At 37.0% G+C, this 12,993-nt stretch overlaps 1 pseudogene; it reads right to left on the reverse strand.

Moving 5' to 3' along the window:
* Positions 1 to 6,788: 6,788 nt before the first annotated feature.
* Positions 6,789 to 8,959, reverse strand: LOC122738346 (annotated as a pseudogene).
* Between the last annotated feature and the right edge of the window lie 4,034 nt (positions 8,960 to 12,993).

Raw genomic sequence — 12,993 nt, forward strand, 5'->3', positions numbered from 1 at the left:
ACTAGAATTAAAAAAAATAAACCTTCATGCCATCACTAAATAGGGAAAGTTTTATCTCTTCCTTATCCATTATTACTACTCTAATTTCTTTCTCTTGCCATATTGTTCTATCTAGATTTCTAGACTATCAGGTGATAGCAGGGAAAGGAGGCATCTTTGCTTTGTTTCTATATTTACTGGGAATTCAACTGGTGAATACTCCTTGCATAAAATGCTTGCCTTTTTGTTTTGTAGTGATTTTATCATTCACATTTTTCATAATAAAAGGACCCCTTTATGACTATACATTGTAGTATATTTTAACCATAAATTAGCGTTGCATTTTGTAAAAGTGTTTTCTCCACTTACTGAGATAATAATGTTTAGGAGTGTTTTTATTTTAATATGATTATGTTGATTGTCTAATGTTCAATATACTACTAGTGTCTCTGATATAAATTCAACTTTGTTCTAATGAATGATTTTTTTGTAAATTTCTATAGTCTTTTGCCAAATTTTTATTTTGTTAATTTGAATGAATATTTATTCAATTATATTGGTCTATAGTATGCTCTATTTACTTTCTCCTTTTCTAGTTTAGTTATTTCAACAATACTTCATAAAAGGAGTTTGACAAATGTTTTCTGTTCAAATTTTTTGAAAATAAAATGTATAGTATAGATATTAAGTGTTCTTTAAAAATGTGACAGAATCTTGTAAATCCATCATGACCAGGTTTTTTTTTAACTAAAATTTTATTTCTTCTGGTTTTGTTGTGATTTTACTTGGTCCATTTCTTTATTTTACTTTTTAATGTTCTATCCTTTTAACCAGATTTGCTATGTTTATCAATTTCAGTATTCTTTTCAAAGAACAAACTTTTAGTTTTATCATTTCTATAGTATATTTTGTTTCCTATTTCTATTTGGCATATAATTCTCAGTTTCCTCAGTAGTGTTTTTTTTTCTGTTTGTTGCATTTCTATTTTTCAGTGTGTATCCTGATTATTAATCCTCATTTTCTATTTTGTTAATGTGTAGGGACATATTTTTTCCCTGAGTACTGCTCTAGCTATATCTCAGAAACTTCCTGGGGCAGCTAGGTGGTGTAGTAGATAGAGCACCAGCCCTGGATTCAGGAGGATGTGAGTTCAAATCCGTCCTTAGACACTTGACACTTACTAGCTGTGTGACCCTGGGCAAGTCACTTAATCCTTATTGCCCCACAACCCCCCCCACCCCCAGGAAAAAAAAAACAGACAAAAATAACCCAAACAAACAAAAAAGAAACCTACCTATCTTATCACAGTTATTTCTTTTTGTTATAACTATTATCCCATGCCCTGAGGTACAATGTATCCAGAGAGGCACAATAATCTCTCAAGGAAGTGGTCTCCTAATGAACCAACAAGTTGTATTCCTTGTAAGATCCCAATATCCCATTACATAATACATGCATGCATACACATGTGTTTATGTATATGTATGTATGCATGCATATGGTGTTTATGTATGTATACATATTTCTCCTTGGTAGTACTCTTCAGTGAGACCTGTTCACCAAATTGGATTGAGACTTCACTTTTATTGACCTCTGTTTCAATTCCTGCCAATGGACTATTCTCATTGTCCTATAGACTCCCTTCTTGGTGAGAAACTATAGTAATTATTTTTGCTTTCCTTTTCACCCATTAACTGAATTATGGTACATCACATATTCTCTTTAATTTTTCACTTTCCATCTCCCTCTTTACATGCCCTTCCTTTCTGCTATTTAGTCTCACAAAATCTATTGATTCACCAATAAGAGAGTAGTAGGATTTAGCTCCATCGCTTCTCTTATTTCCTTTATATTCTGCTGTCATCTATATCCTACTTGTACAATTAAAAAAAGAAATTTCTAAATAGTCCTTCTGTTAGTGATAGGAATGGTTGAATAGAAAGATAATATTTTTTCTTTTTAGAGGTAACTATGGGTAGAATAAGAGAAAGCATTTGTTTGTCCTCTGTTTTCCAAAAGGAGCAATGATACCATGGAGTGATCTCCTGACTTACGTGAGAATTGGATTTAAGTGAGAGAGTTGCACAAAGTTATCAGCTTTGCTTTCACTTTCAGACTCATTGAAATCCAGTGGCAAGACAAAAGTCAGCGTGGCTGGCAATGGACCAGGATATGGTATATGATCTTGACATCTTTGATTTCCTGAGCAAGCTCTAAGCACATCCACAGCACTTACTTCAGCTCCTTTATGGTCATTGGAACAAATTGTTCTCATCTACCATTCTGCCTTGGGAGGGGGGAGGAGTCTTTATATGCTTGGATTAGACACCCTCCTAGGTCACTGACAGGTTTAAAATACATCCATTACCCTCAACCTAGTTTAGCACATCTGCCAAAATGGTTTATTAGAGTGTGAACATTGCTTACATTAAGCCCCTTGGAGCCATAGGGGAAAAGTTGAGTGCCACATGGATGTCAGGTAGACAACACTGAAAAGGGATCAGCAAGTCGTCATACCAGAATATCCCACATACACCAAGAAGAAGTACAGTCTAGTTTAACCATCAAATCTCCTCAAAAAAAGATCTAAAAATTAATCAGACTTAATTCTGTTCAGTAAATCAGTCAGGCAGTAAACATTTATTAAATATCTAATATGTTCCATGCACTGTGTAAGCAGTGAGGTTACAAAAAGAGGCAAAATATTGCTCCCTTCCCTCAAGGACCTCACAACAGAAATCTAAGAAAAGGTACAGTGACTCATTTTCCAGGGAGATTAGGTCTGCATATGCCTGGGATAGGTCTGCCAGGGACCCCCCCCCCACCCCAACTCCCTCTCCCCATGAACATTCCAGAACCTAGGGACTAAAAGAAAGTCAAATAGATGCCATCAGGGAAAAAAGATCCCAGTGGATCCCCAAACTAGTGCAGAATACAGGAATGGGTGTGATCGTCCATTTTGTCACTCACTACAAAGTTTTGGGTCACAGACGAGGAAGGAGAGGAATTCTCCAAGGGAACAGTCCCTACTGGGATCAGAGCTGCATTGTTAATGAGGAACAAGTTCCAGAAGCAAACAGTAGCTCTATACTCTGATCCCAGTAGCAGACCAGGGACCTCAGTTCTAGCTTGTAACCCAGAGCTAAACCCTGCAGTGGAATAACCCAGCAGAAGTCCCCGACTAAAGGGGAGACTACAATTCACTCACTCTTACCTGCAGTCTCCCCACTGGACTAATAGTAGCTGAGTACAACAGCAGTCTACTGAAGCCCCTCCCTAACCCAGAGACAGGACAACAGAATCCACAGTTTCTCAATTTTATGTAATTTGTTTCATTACTTATTCTTTCCTTGGTAATTATAAATGTTTGTAAATCAAATAATCTGCTTGTGGTCTTTTTTAAGGAGTGCTTCCAATCTTACTTTTACTGAACATCCATCTTTGTCATTGATGATTAGGCTGAGTTTTGTAGCATATGTAACTTTGGGTTGCATCTTGAGTTACTGTTTTTTATTGTTCAATCATTTTCAGTTGTGTACAACTCTTCATGACAACATTTGGGAATTTCATGGCAAAAATACTGGAAGTACTTTGTTGTTTCCTCCTCTAGCTAATTTTATATATGAGGAAACTGAGGTAAACAAGGTTAAGTGACTTGTCCAGGGTCACATAACTAGTGAGTGTCAGAGGCCATATTTGAACTCAGGGAGGTGAGTCTTCCTGACTCTAGGTCCAACACTCTGTACACTGAATTACCTAGTATCCCTTCTTTGTTTTTTGTTTGTTTGGTTGGTTTTGGTTTTGGTTTTTGGTGAGGCAATTGGGGTTAAGGGACTTGCCCAGGGTCATACAGCTAGTAAGTGTTATGTGTCTGAAGTCAGATTTGAACTCAGGTCCTCCTGAATCCAGGGCTGATGCTCTATCCACTGCGCCACCTAGCTGCCCCCTCTGTTTTTTTAGGATATATTATACCTTTCTGTAGCTTTTATTGAGTCTAGAATACTTATGTAATTCAAATTTAATTTTCTCATAATTATAGGTCTTCTCTATCATGATTGCTTGCAGGATTTGTTATTTGCCATTCGAATAAGTTTTATCCACTATGTATCTTGAAATTTGAAATGTACATTTTTTTCAAGAGAATGATCTATAGATTCTTTCAATTAGTGCTTTGTTTTCTGTATTTGAGTACTGCACATTAAAAAAAATACAACTCCCTTCATTATGGCATTCAGATGCTTTGATTTGTTTTATTACTTTGGGAGACATGATTCTTAAGTCATCTCTATGTATCTTATCTTTAAGATTAATGTCTTCTGACATTTTCATAAGATAATGATGTTCTTTTAGCATTATTGCCTTATTGTTTCTTTTCTTTTCAGATTGTCCTCTACTTCAGTATATTGTATTCCACAATTTTTCTTCTCTCTTTTATTTCCTGTAAAGACTTTCCAACTGTTTGTTTAAGCTATTCTAGTTAGATAGTTATTTCTGCTTTATAGGTTGGAAAGTCTTTGCAGGAAACAAAAGAGAGAAGAAAAATTGTGGAATACATATTACTGAAAGAGTGTCCTTTACTTAGGATCTATTGAAGGTAGAAAGAAACTGGATTGTCCTCCTCTCAAGGTTTAATTTGTCTCCTTATTGGGGCTAGACAAAGTCAATGACTATTCCTTATTACAAAGGGGGTGGGTTCAGGGACTGGATTAAGTTACACCTGCAGAGTCTCTGTAGAAAGAGGATCCTAAACCTATATCAAAGCATTAGCCTGTGATCTTTGATTTGATATATGTAACTCTCCAGGGCATATATCTGGTGACAGAGGGATGCTGAGGAAGTGTATTACCTTCTTGAGCTATGTACTCTTGTACTAGCCATGTACCTCTTGTCCAGTGGAATCAGATATATTAACTTTGTCTCTGGTGCATAATTATGCTTTTGTGGGATTTTTGAGAGTTAAGATTATATCAGGTCCTCCATCTTATCACTCATTGTGATTAACTTCAGCATCACCATATAGAAGTGATCACATCATATAGCTTTCAGTAAATCATCCCAAGCTGGATACTACTACTAGAGGGTGTAGGGAATCACTCATGGACTTCATATTCATTCTTGAACATTAAAATTTAAGGTTGAATTTTCTGGTAAATTTTTTACTTTGTAATCAGGACAGCAAGATAGTATTGCAGGGTTTTGTATTTAAAAGAGAACTAGCTTTGAATCTAGGAACGTAAATACAACCCTGGATGACCTTGGGCAATCATTTCATTTCTCGGTGATCTAGACACCTTTCTAAGACCATAAGTTAGAGAGAAAGGTACCAATTTGTGATGATATAAAGAAATTCTTTGCCTGGGAATTCCCTTTAGGCACTGCAATCAAAGTTTAGTCCCTCTTCCTATCCTCTAGCAAATTTATAAATATATAACACGTAGTCACACCAAGAGTTGCCTTGATTTTACCTATACTTTAAAGTCATTTTGATTTTTAAAATTCAAGTTATCAAAACAATATTGAACATCATTATAATAAGCTATTGAATATGGAGATTTGAAACATGGGGAGACTTTACCCATGTTAGAAATAATGGCTGATTTATTAGATGAATCACATCAAAAACTTTAAAAACTTTGCATATAACCTCTTTCTCCATCCACTTTATTAAATCTAGACAACAAACTCCACCCGCAAAGTAAAACACTGATTCTCTGTTTGCCTGTTTCTGTGGTATAAATGCCCACTCTGAAGTTTAATATATTGGGTCTTTTTAAATTATTGTAAACATTATTATTCTGAACTGAAAAAAGGCTTGCCTCAGAATGCATTGTACAGCCTTGCAAATTACATAGAAATTGGAAAATAAAAGGTTCCTCATTCTTAGTGCAATGAATCTTTCATGTTCAGTGATCCGCTACAACAATGAAAAAAAATAAACCATTTAGGAATTTTCTATCACTTGACAAATGTATTTCCTTAGGGTGATCAAAGATAAGATTCTATATGGAGGGAAGGCAAATGAGTGGCATAGTATCTGGGGGACATATGTTCAAGGTTCATAATGTTTATCCTTTGACTTAAAAAATAAAATTAATAATAGAAACATTTTCTGTTACTTTCTTCCTGTTTAAGGATTCCTATTCCCTTTAGACAATCTCTGCTAAATGGTTTGATTAAAATGAGTTAACCTAAGTTTTTTATAATTAACATTACATGTCTGAATATATTGAATAAGGAAAGGACTTTTGTGAACAAATTCTACCATTTCTACAATATGTGTGTGGAAATTTAGGAGAAAATAGGAATCTTCTATGTAAGGATTCTTTGCTTTCACCCACCAAGAAAAAGAAAATGTATAGTTTTGGCTCAGATAGTTGATCTCTTGCATCCTTCCCACATCCAAGATGGATCACAGTGTCCTGACTAGAAAGAGGATAGGAAATACAGCTTCCAATATGGTTATTTTTGGGAAGAAAAAATGCTTTACAATAGAGCTTTGGATCTGATACAAGAATTCAGAAATATAAAACAAAACAACTAAAAAAGTTAGTGGCATTTTAACAGCATTACTACCGAGAAGGCTGCTACTCTGAATCAGGTTTGGTATGAATTCTGGTCATCTGGGGTCAACTGTGATTGTCTCTTTTTTTTTGCTCTTATTGGATCACTGGCTATACTTTGAAAGCTATCATTCCATGACCAAATGTCCCAGGAGTCTCTATAATGTTAATTGAAGTTCTAAACATTAAGCTATCAAGGATGGAGAAGACAGAGGTGTCATAAAGGCTGATGGTCCAGGAATGGATCTGCTAGTGAGAACTTGCCATTTCTAGTATATGAAAGTCATAGTGCTTCTTGATTGTCCTCAGTTTAAACATGTTAACTGAGGTAAATTTGTTTCTTTCAATGTGTTTTGGTTAGCTAAATGGAGGGGAATATTGTAAGAACTGTGCTATGTGGAGGCCAAGTCACTAGTTTAGATTTTTCTGTCTCCACCTTACCATTTCTACTGCCACCGTAGAAAGAATGGTGGCACAGTGTATCTGAGACCTACGGATCCTTGCAGCCAGAGATCTTGGCACCAATTTTAAAGAGTTCTCCAAAAAGCTTCTCAACTTCTGTGTGGGTCATCCCATCAGGTAGTTCTTTAATTAATTAATTAATCTATATATCTATCTATCTATCTATCTATCTATCTATCTATCTATTCTAATCTATCTATCTATCTCTATTTTGGTGAGGCAATTGGGGTTAAGCGACTTGCCCAGGGTCACACAGCTAGTAAGTGTCAAGCGTCTGAGGCCGGATTTGAACTCTCAGGTCCTCCGACTCCAAGGCTGGTGCCTATCCAAGTTCTTTAATTCAAAGACCTTTCCAACAACTGATTCTCCTGTGCCAAGGTCAGTGCAAGCAGCCTTTTAGCTTTTTACCTTCCTCAGTTTCCATGTCTGTTTCTAGGCTGACACTGTTGGCTCAGAATGTGTTCGTGTAGAATAGAAGGAGGGTTATACTGCAGTGGTTGACATCATAATGGATTATGTAGCATCACCTTGTGTAGATACACAAACGTCCTAGAAAACTGGGGTATGAGGGAAAGAAGTCTTAATGTTGTACCTATATTTTTCATATTGGAGAATTGAACTGATGCTGGTGATTTGGTTAGGGAAGTTACTGGGCTACTAAGTTGAGGCTTGCTGTCACTGGGATGACATTTTCTAATTGCTAAATTCTACTACCTTCTGTACTCTTTGATGATCATAGTAGTATTTGTTTTGTTTCCATGGATGGCAGGGGGTGGACTCGAGTCTGAGAATGGTTTGGTATATTTAAATACATCATGACCACCCCTCCACCAGGTGGTAGTACAGCTGCACATTTGTGGCTTTGAAGTTGGAATTGCATGGTGAAGAGGTTTGAGGAAATTGAACTCATGTGAACCTAAAGGTTGACAAATAACCTACAGATGAGCTTAAATTGTTTTTGTTGATCAGGTGAGATGACAGTATAGTAAACTGGCATTCCGGTGGTAGGCAAAGGTCCTTGATTAGATGGATTAGGTATATATAACAGGCTGCCTGATAAGTCTGCTGAGGCATTCCTGGGAACATTGAGGCAGTGAAAACTGATAAGATAGCATTGAAGGGTATGGGACAATCACACCTGAATTGATTTCCAATATTGTTTTGGTAACAACTGACTAGATTTTGATTTTGGGACGGTTAAACTGCAACTATCCCTTGGTAGTTTTGTTGTTGCCAGCAGGGCATAACCTAGTTACCTGTCTGCTGTTCAGGATGTGACAGTGCCTGGTTGGCTTTGCGTTATAATGGACAGAAGCCACAACTGAGCAATACTGATGTTGACCTGGAGGGATATATGCCAGCGAGCATGGTAATACACCGGCACCTGAGGCATGGGTTGTACATGTGTCCCTGTTGTTGGAGCATAGCTAGTATACAGGATGGCCAGAGGCAGAATAAACAGTAGTAGGATTGGTTGGCCAGGTGGGAAGAGGTGGTGCTGGAGGAGGGGCTGGTGTCATAATATATCCAGACTTCTGTGAAGGCTGAAGGACAACAGTAGACTGGGACATAGTAGCATGAGGGTCAGAAGCATCAGCAGATGGCTGGCAGACAAGACTCATATGACTAAACTGGGATCCAAGGTTGCCCTTCTGTGATAGAATGTGTTTGGCTGCTTGTTGTTGAGATGATTGGGGAGGAGCAGGTTGCTGTGGAGGTCCAGTCACTTGAGTTCTCACAGGTTGTTGAGTCATGGGAGGGTTATATATGACTAGACTACCATCAGGATTTGTAAAGAGCTCACCTGGTTTTGAAAGCCTGCCTTTGCTTTTGCAGTTTCCAGAACTATCTCCTCTTGTCAGAACTGAAATTCCACAGAAGCTGCTGACTTTGGTTGCATCTGACTTCAAATTGTGGAGGGAACTATCAGAGTCTGTGCTGCTCCAGGGATGGGGCATCTGGAATCTGGCAGGAGTCCCATGTCCTTGTCAACAGTGCAGAGTCCGGGACTGAACTGGACTTTCTTAGATTATATGTATTGTCATTTTTAGTGGCCCAACTTACTGAGGAAGAGGAAGAGGAGAAGGAAGAGGAAACAGTGGAAGGGTGCTGTAGCAGGGAGACTGCAGGGTGGGTAGGTGTGAATGGGAGTCATACAGGAGAGAATTAAACACAGTTAGCTCTTAAGAGCTACTATAATCTGGGTCTAGCACCCCTATGGTCCCAAAGATGTATCCTAGACCCTATGTTTGTATCTCCTAGACTTCTTAAACTCAACACATCTAAAAGTAAACAGATTATTTTTCTCCAAAACCCCATCCTCTTCCTTACATCTTTATTTTTGTCAAGGACTTACCACCTTTCAAGGCTCATAAGTTAGCAGACTCAAAACTTAAGTTTGAAGTGTTATCCTTGACTCCTCATATTCTCCTGCCCCACCCCCACCCCCACATCCAGTGAGTTACCAAGTCCTATTGATTTTACATTCGCACAGTGCCTGACACATAGTGTTAAATGATAATAATAATAGTTATTGATATTATTAATGATTATTATTAATTATTGCCTCCTTATCTGACACTGCCACTACCCTGGTGCAGGCCCATATCAACTCATTCCTGGCCTATGGAAATGCCCAGCTGGTTGGTCTCCTTACCTTTAGTCTTACCCTATTCCAGTTGACCCTGCACTCAGCTATCAATTTGATCTTCCTAAAGGGCAAGCCTGACTGCATTACCTTACTATTCATCAAACTCTGATGCTTCCCTATTACCTCCACCATCAAATATACAATCCTCTATTTTTAAAACCCTTTATAACCTGGTCTCTCCCTGCCTTTCTAGTTTTCTTACACCTTACTCCCAAACCCATATACTTTGTGATCTAGTAATTGTCCTCATTGACATTCCATATACAAGACACCCTTTCCCCAAATCTGGGCATTTTTGCTGACTCTCAGGGGAGAGAATGTCTGGAATGTTCTAGCTCCTCCTGGCTTCCCTGACTTCCTTTAAGTGTCAGATAAAGTCAGGCTTCCAGAACAAAGTTTCCCAGTTCTTAATCTTAGTACCTTCTCTCAGACATTTGTCTCCAATTTAATCTGCATATATCTCATTTGTATATAGAAACTTGCATATTGTCTCTCCAACTGGATGGTGAGCTCTTTGAGAGCACAGACTGTCTTTTACTTTTCTTTGTATCCCCAGCATATGACACAGTGCCTAGAACATAGTATAAATACATGCTGACAATTTTTTTGGCTTCAATCAACTGATATTTCTAAGTAACTATTTATAATTACATGAATTAATTTCAATACATGTGTCAAAAATCTTTTTAACCACATATTACAAACTTTATGAAGACCATCTGAATTCTTTCTCATTAACTTTCCTACATGTATGATGCTTGTTAATGTATATTCCCTTCTGGTTCCTCTTCTTTCTTCTTCAAATAACTTAATAAAAGACTTTTACAGATTCCTAACACCTGTCACTTTTAATGTCATTATAGAATTAAAATACTTATATGGATGTACTAGAATTAAGAAAAGCATTCCTCTATTATTGGGCATTTCATTTACTACCAAAATGTTTTTGTTTGCTTTTACAATTTCATATAATGCTGATAAACAATCTTTGAATGCTTACCTCTTTAGTTTCATTTTGATAACACTCTTAGATGATTTCCCAATAATGAAATCATAATACTTATAAGCTATTTTCGCTCAACTTTGTAAAATTTTAGAATATTGAATATAGTTATATTAACAGATAAATGAGACTAAATAACTTTCTTACTGATTTTCAAAAATTTCATCTGGTTTGGAATGACATAGACCAGAAGTAAATGTACCAGTTAGAAAAGGTGGGTAGCCACCTGGGCCGCAACACTTAGTAGGAGCTTAATATGGACTACCTTTTCATCTCATTTTTATAAAGGCCCACATTTGTATTGTCAGAAAATTCTACACTTTGTGGATATAAGTTGGGTATTTGGTGTCATGTCAAACTGGATATGTTGCAGGAATGGTTTAATGGCTCTAAGGATTACAATTTTCAGATTATGTGATGATCATGTGTATCAGGAGCCATTATAAGCTTCTTATTCAGATACATATAAATGAAGCTAATTATATTTTCTGCCACATGGTATTTCTAATTCCCAATAAGAAATTTGCATAAAGTAGTAATCCCAATTGTGGCAACAAAACTTATGTTTAATATATTTGTTTCCACTCAAGTCATTACCAAGAAACATTTCAAAACACAGTAAAAACATATACATTTATGATTTTTTGTTAAATATTCTACACTCTATCATAAAGAAAAATAAATTGAGGAAGTACTACTTTAGGAAAACCAAAAACAACAAATATTGGACTGTCACAAAATGGAAATTATTAACATAAGAGGAAACTCTATTGGCAGATGAAACAAAGCAGGACTCAATTTTTAGATGCAACCAAAGATAATGAATATATCTTCAAGGTTACTATTTCTAAAATAAACTTATCTTCCTAGTGACTTTCTAAATATACATTCACTGAGTGGATGTTCTTTAAAAACTAAAGTTAAGCATAACTAAACCAATAGATGCATAAAAGGATTTTGAAAGGATACAATATCCAACCATGCTAAATTTAAAAAACAAACAGAACAGGCAGAGCCAAGATGGCTGAGAGAAGACAGGAAGTTGCCTGCACTCTCCTTAGTTTCCCTCAGAAACAACATTTAATCAAGCCTCTAAATGGATTCTGGAGATATAGAACCTACAAAAAGACAGACACAATCTTCCAAATTGAGATAATTTAGAAGACTTCAGGAAAGATCTGTCTCACATGAGTGAAAGGGGAGTGAAGCATAGCTCAGCACAGCATGAAGGGGGTCTGGGCAAGTGAGGAAGGGGCTCTTGGCCACAGCTAGGATCAGCAGCTGAAGCCCCTTGGACTTGGCTCTGCAGGATGGTGGTACAGCAGGCCAGTTGTGCAGTTGTGAGACACCCCCACCCCCCAGCCATGGATGAGAGGGCAAACTGACAGCTAGAGAACCACCCACAGGAGAGGTTGCACCTCTAGTTGTGCTAGGACAAAGCATCCCAGAGCAGGGAACAAGCCCAGAGCATTGAGGAATCCACAAGGCCAAGAGGTCTCAGAACAGAAAGCCAATGACCAGTCCCCTATGACTCAGCAAAATATTGTAACAGTGGCCCCTGTACCCTTGGAGCATACCTCAATGTTAAAAGTAAAAAAAAAATAGGATACAATATGAGTAAGAAAAAGAAAAGGACCCTTACCATTGAAAGCTTCTATGGCGACAGGGAAGACCAAAACACAAACTCAGATGAGAACAATACTGCCAAAATGCCTACATGTGAAGCCTCAAGGGAGAAGATGATTTGTTCTCAAGACCAAAAAGCCTTCTTGAAGAGCTCAAAAAGGATTTTAAAAATCAAATAAGAGAGGTAGAAGAAAAATTGGGAAAATAAATGAGAGAAATTAGTGATGCAAGAAAATTATGAAAAAAGAGTCAACAGCTTGGAAAAGGAAGCACAAAGATTGACTAAAGAAAACAATTCCTTAAAAAATTCATTTGGCCAAATGGAAAAAGAGGTGTAAAAGCTTACTGAGGAAGATAATGCCTTAAAAATTAGAATTGGGCAGATGGAAGTTAATGACTCCATGAGACACCAAGAATCTGTCACACAGAATCAAAAGACTGAAAAAATACAAGAAAATGTGAAATACTTCATTGGAAAGACAACTGACCTGGAAAGTAGATCCAGGAGAGATAATATAAAAATTATTGGACTACATGAAAGCCGTGATCAAAAAAAGAGTCTAGATACCATATTCCAGGAAATTATCAAAGAGAACTGCCCTGATATTGTAAAATAAGAGGATAAAATAGTAATTTGAAATAATCCTCCAATCACCTCCTGCAAGAGACCCTAAAAGGAAAATTCCAAGGAATATTGTAGCCAAATTCCAGAA

Source organism: Dromiciops gliroides, chromosome 2, assembly GCF_019393635.1.
Source record: "Dromiciops gliroides isolate mDroGli1 chromosome 2, mDroGli1.pri, whole genome shotgun sequence".
In the NCBI taxonomy this organism is placed as follows: domain Eukaryota; kingdom Metazoa; phylum Chordata; class Mammalia; order Microbiotheria; family Microbiotheriidae; genus Dromiciops; species Dromiciops gliroides.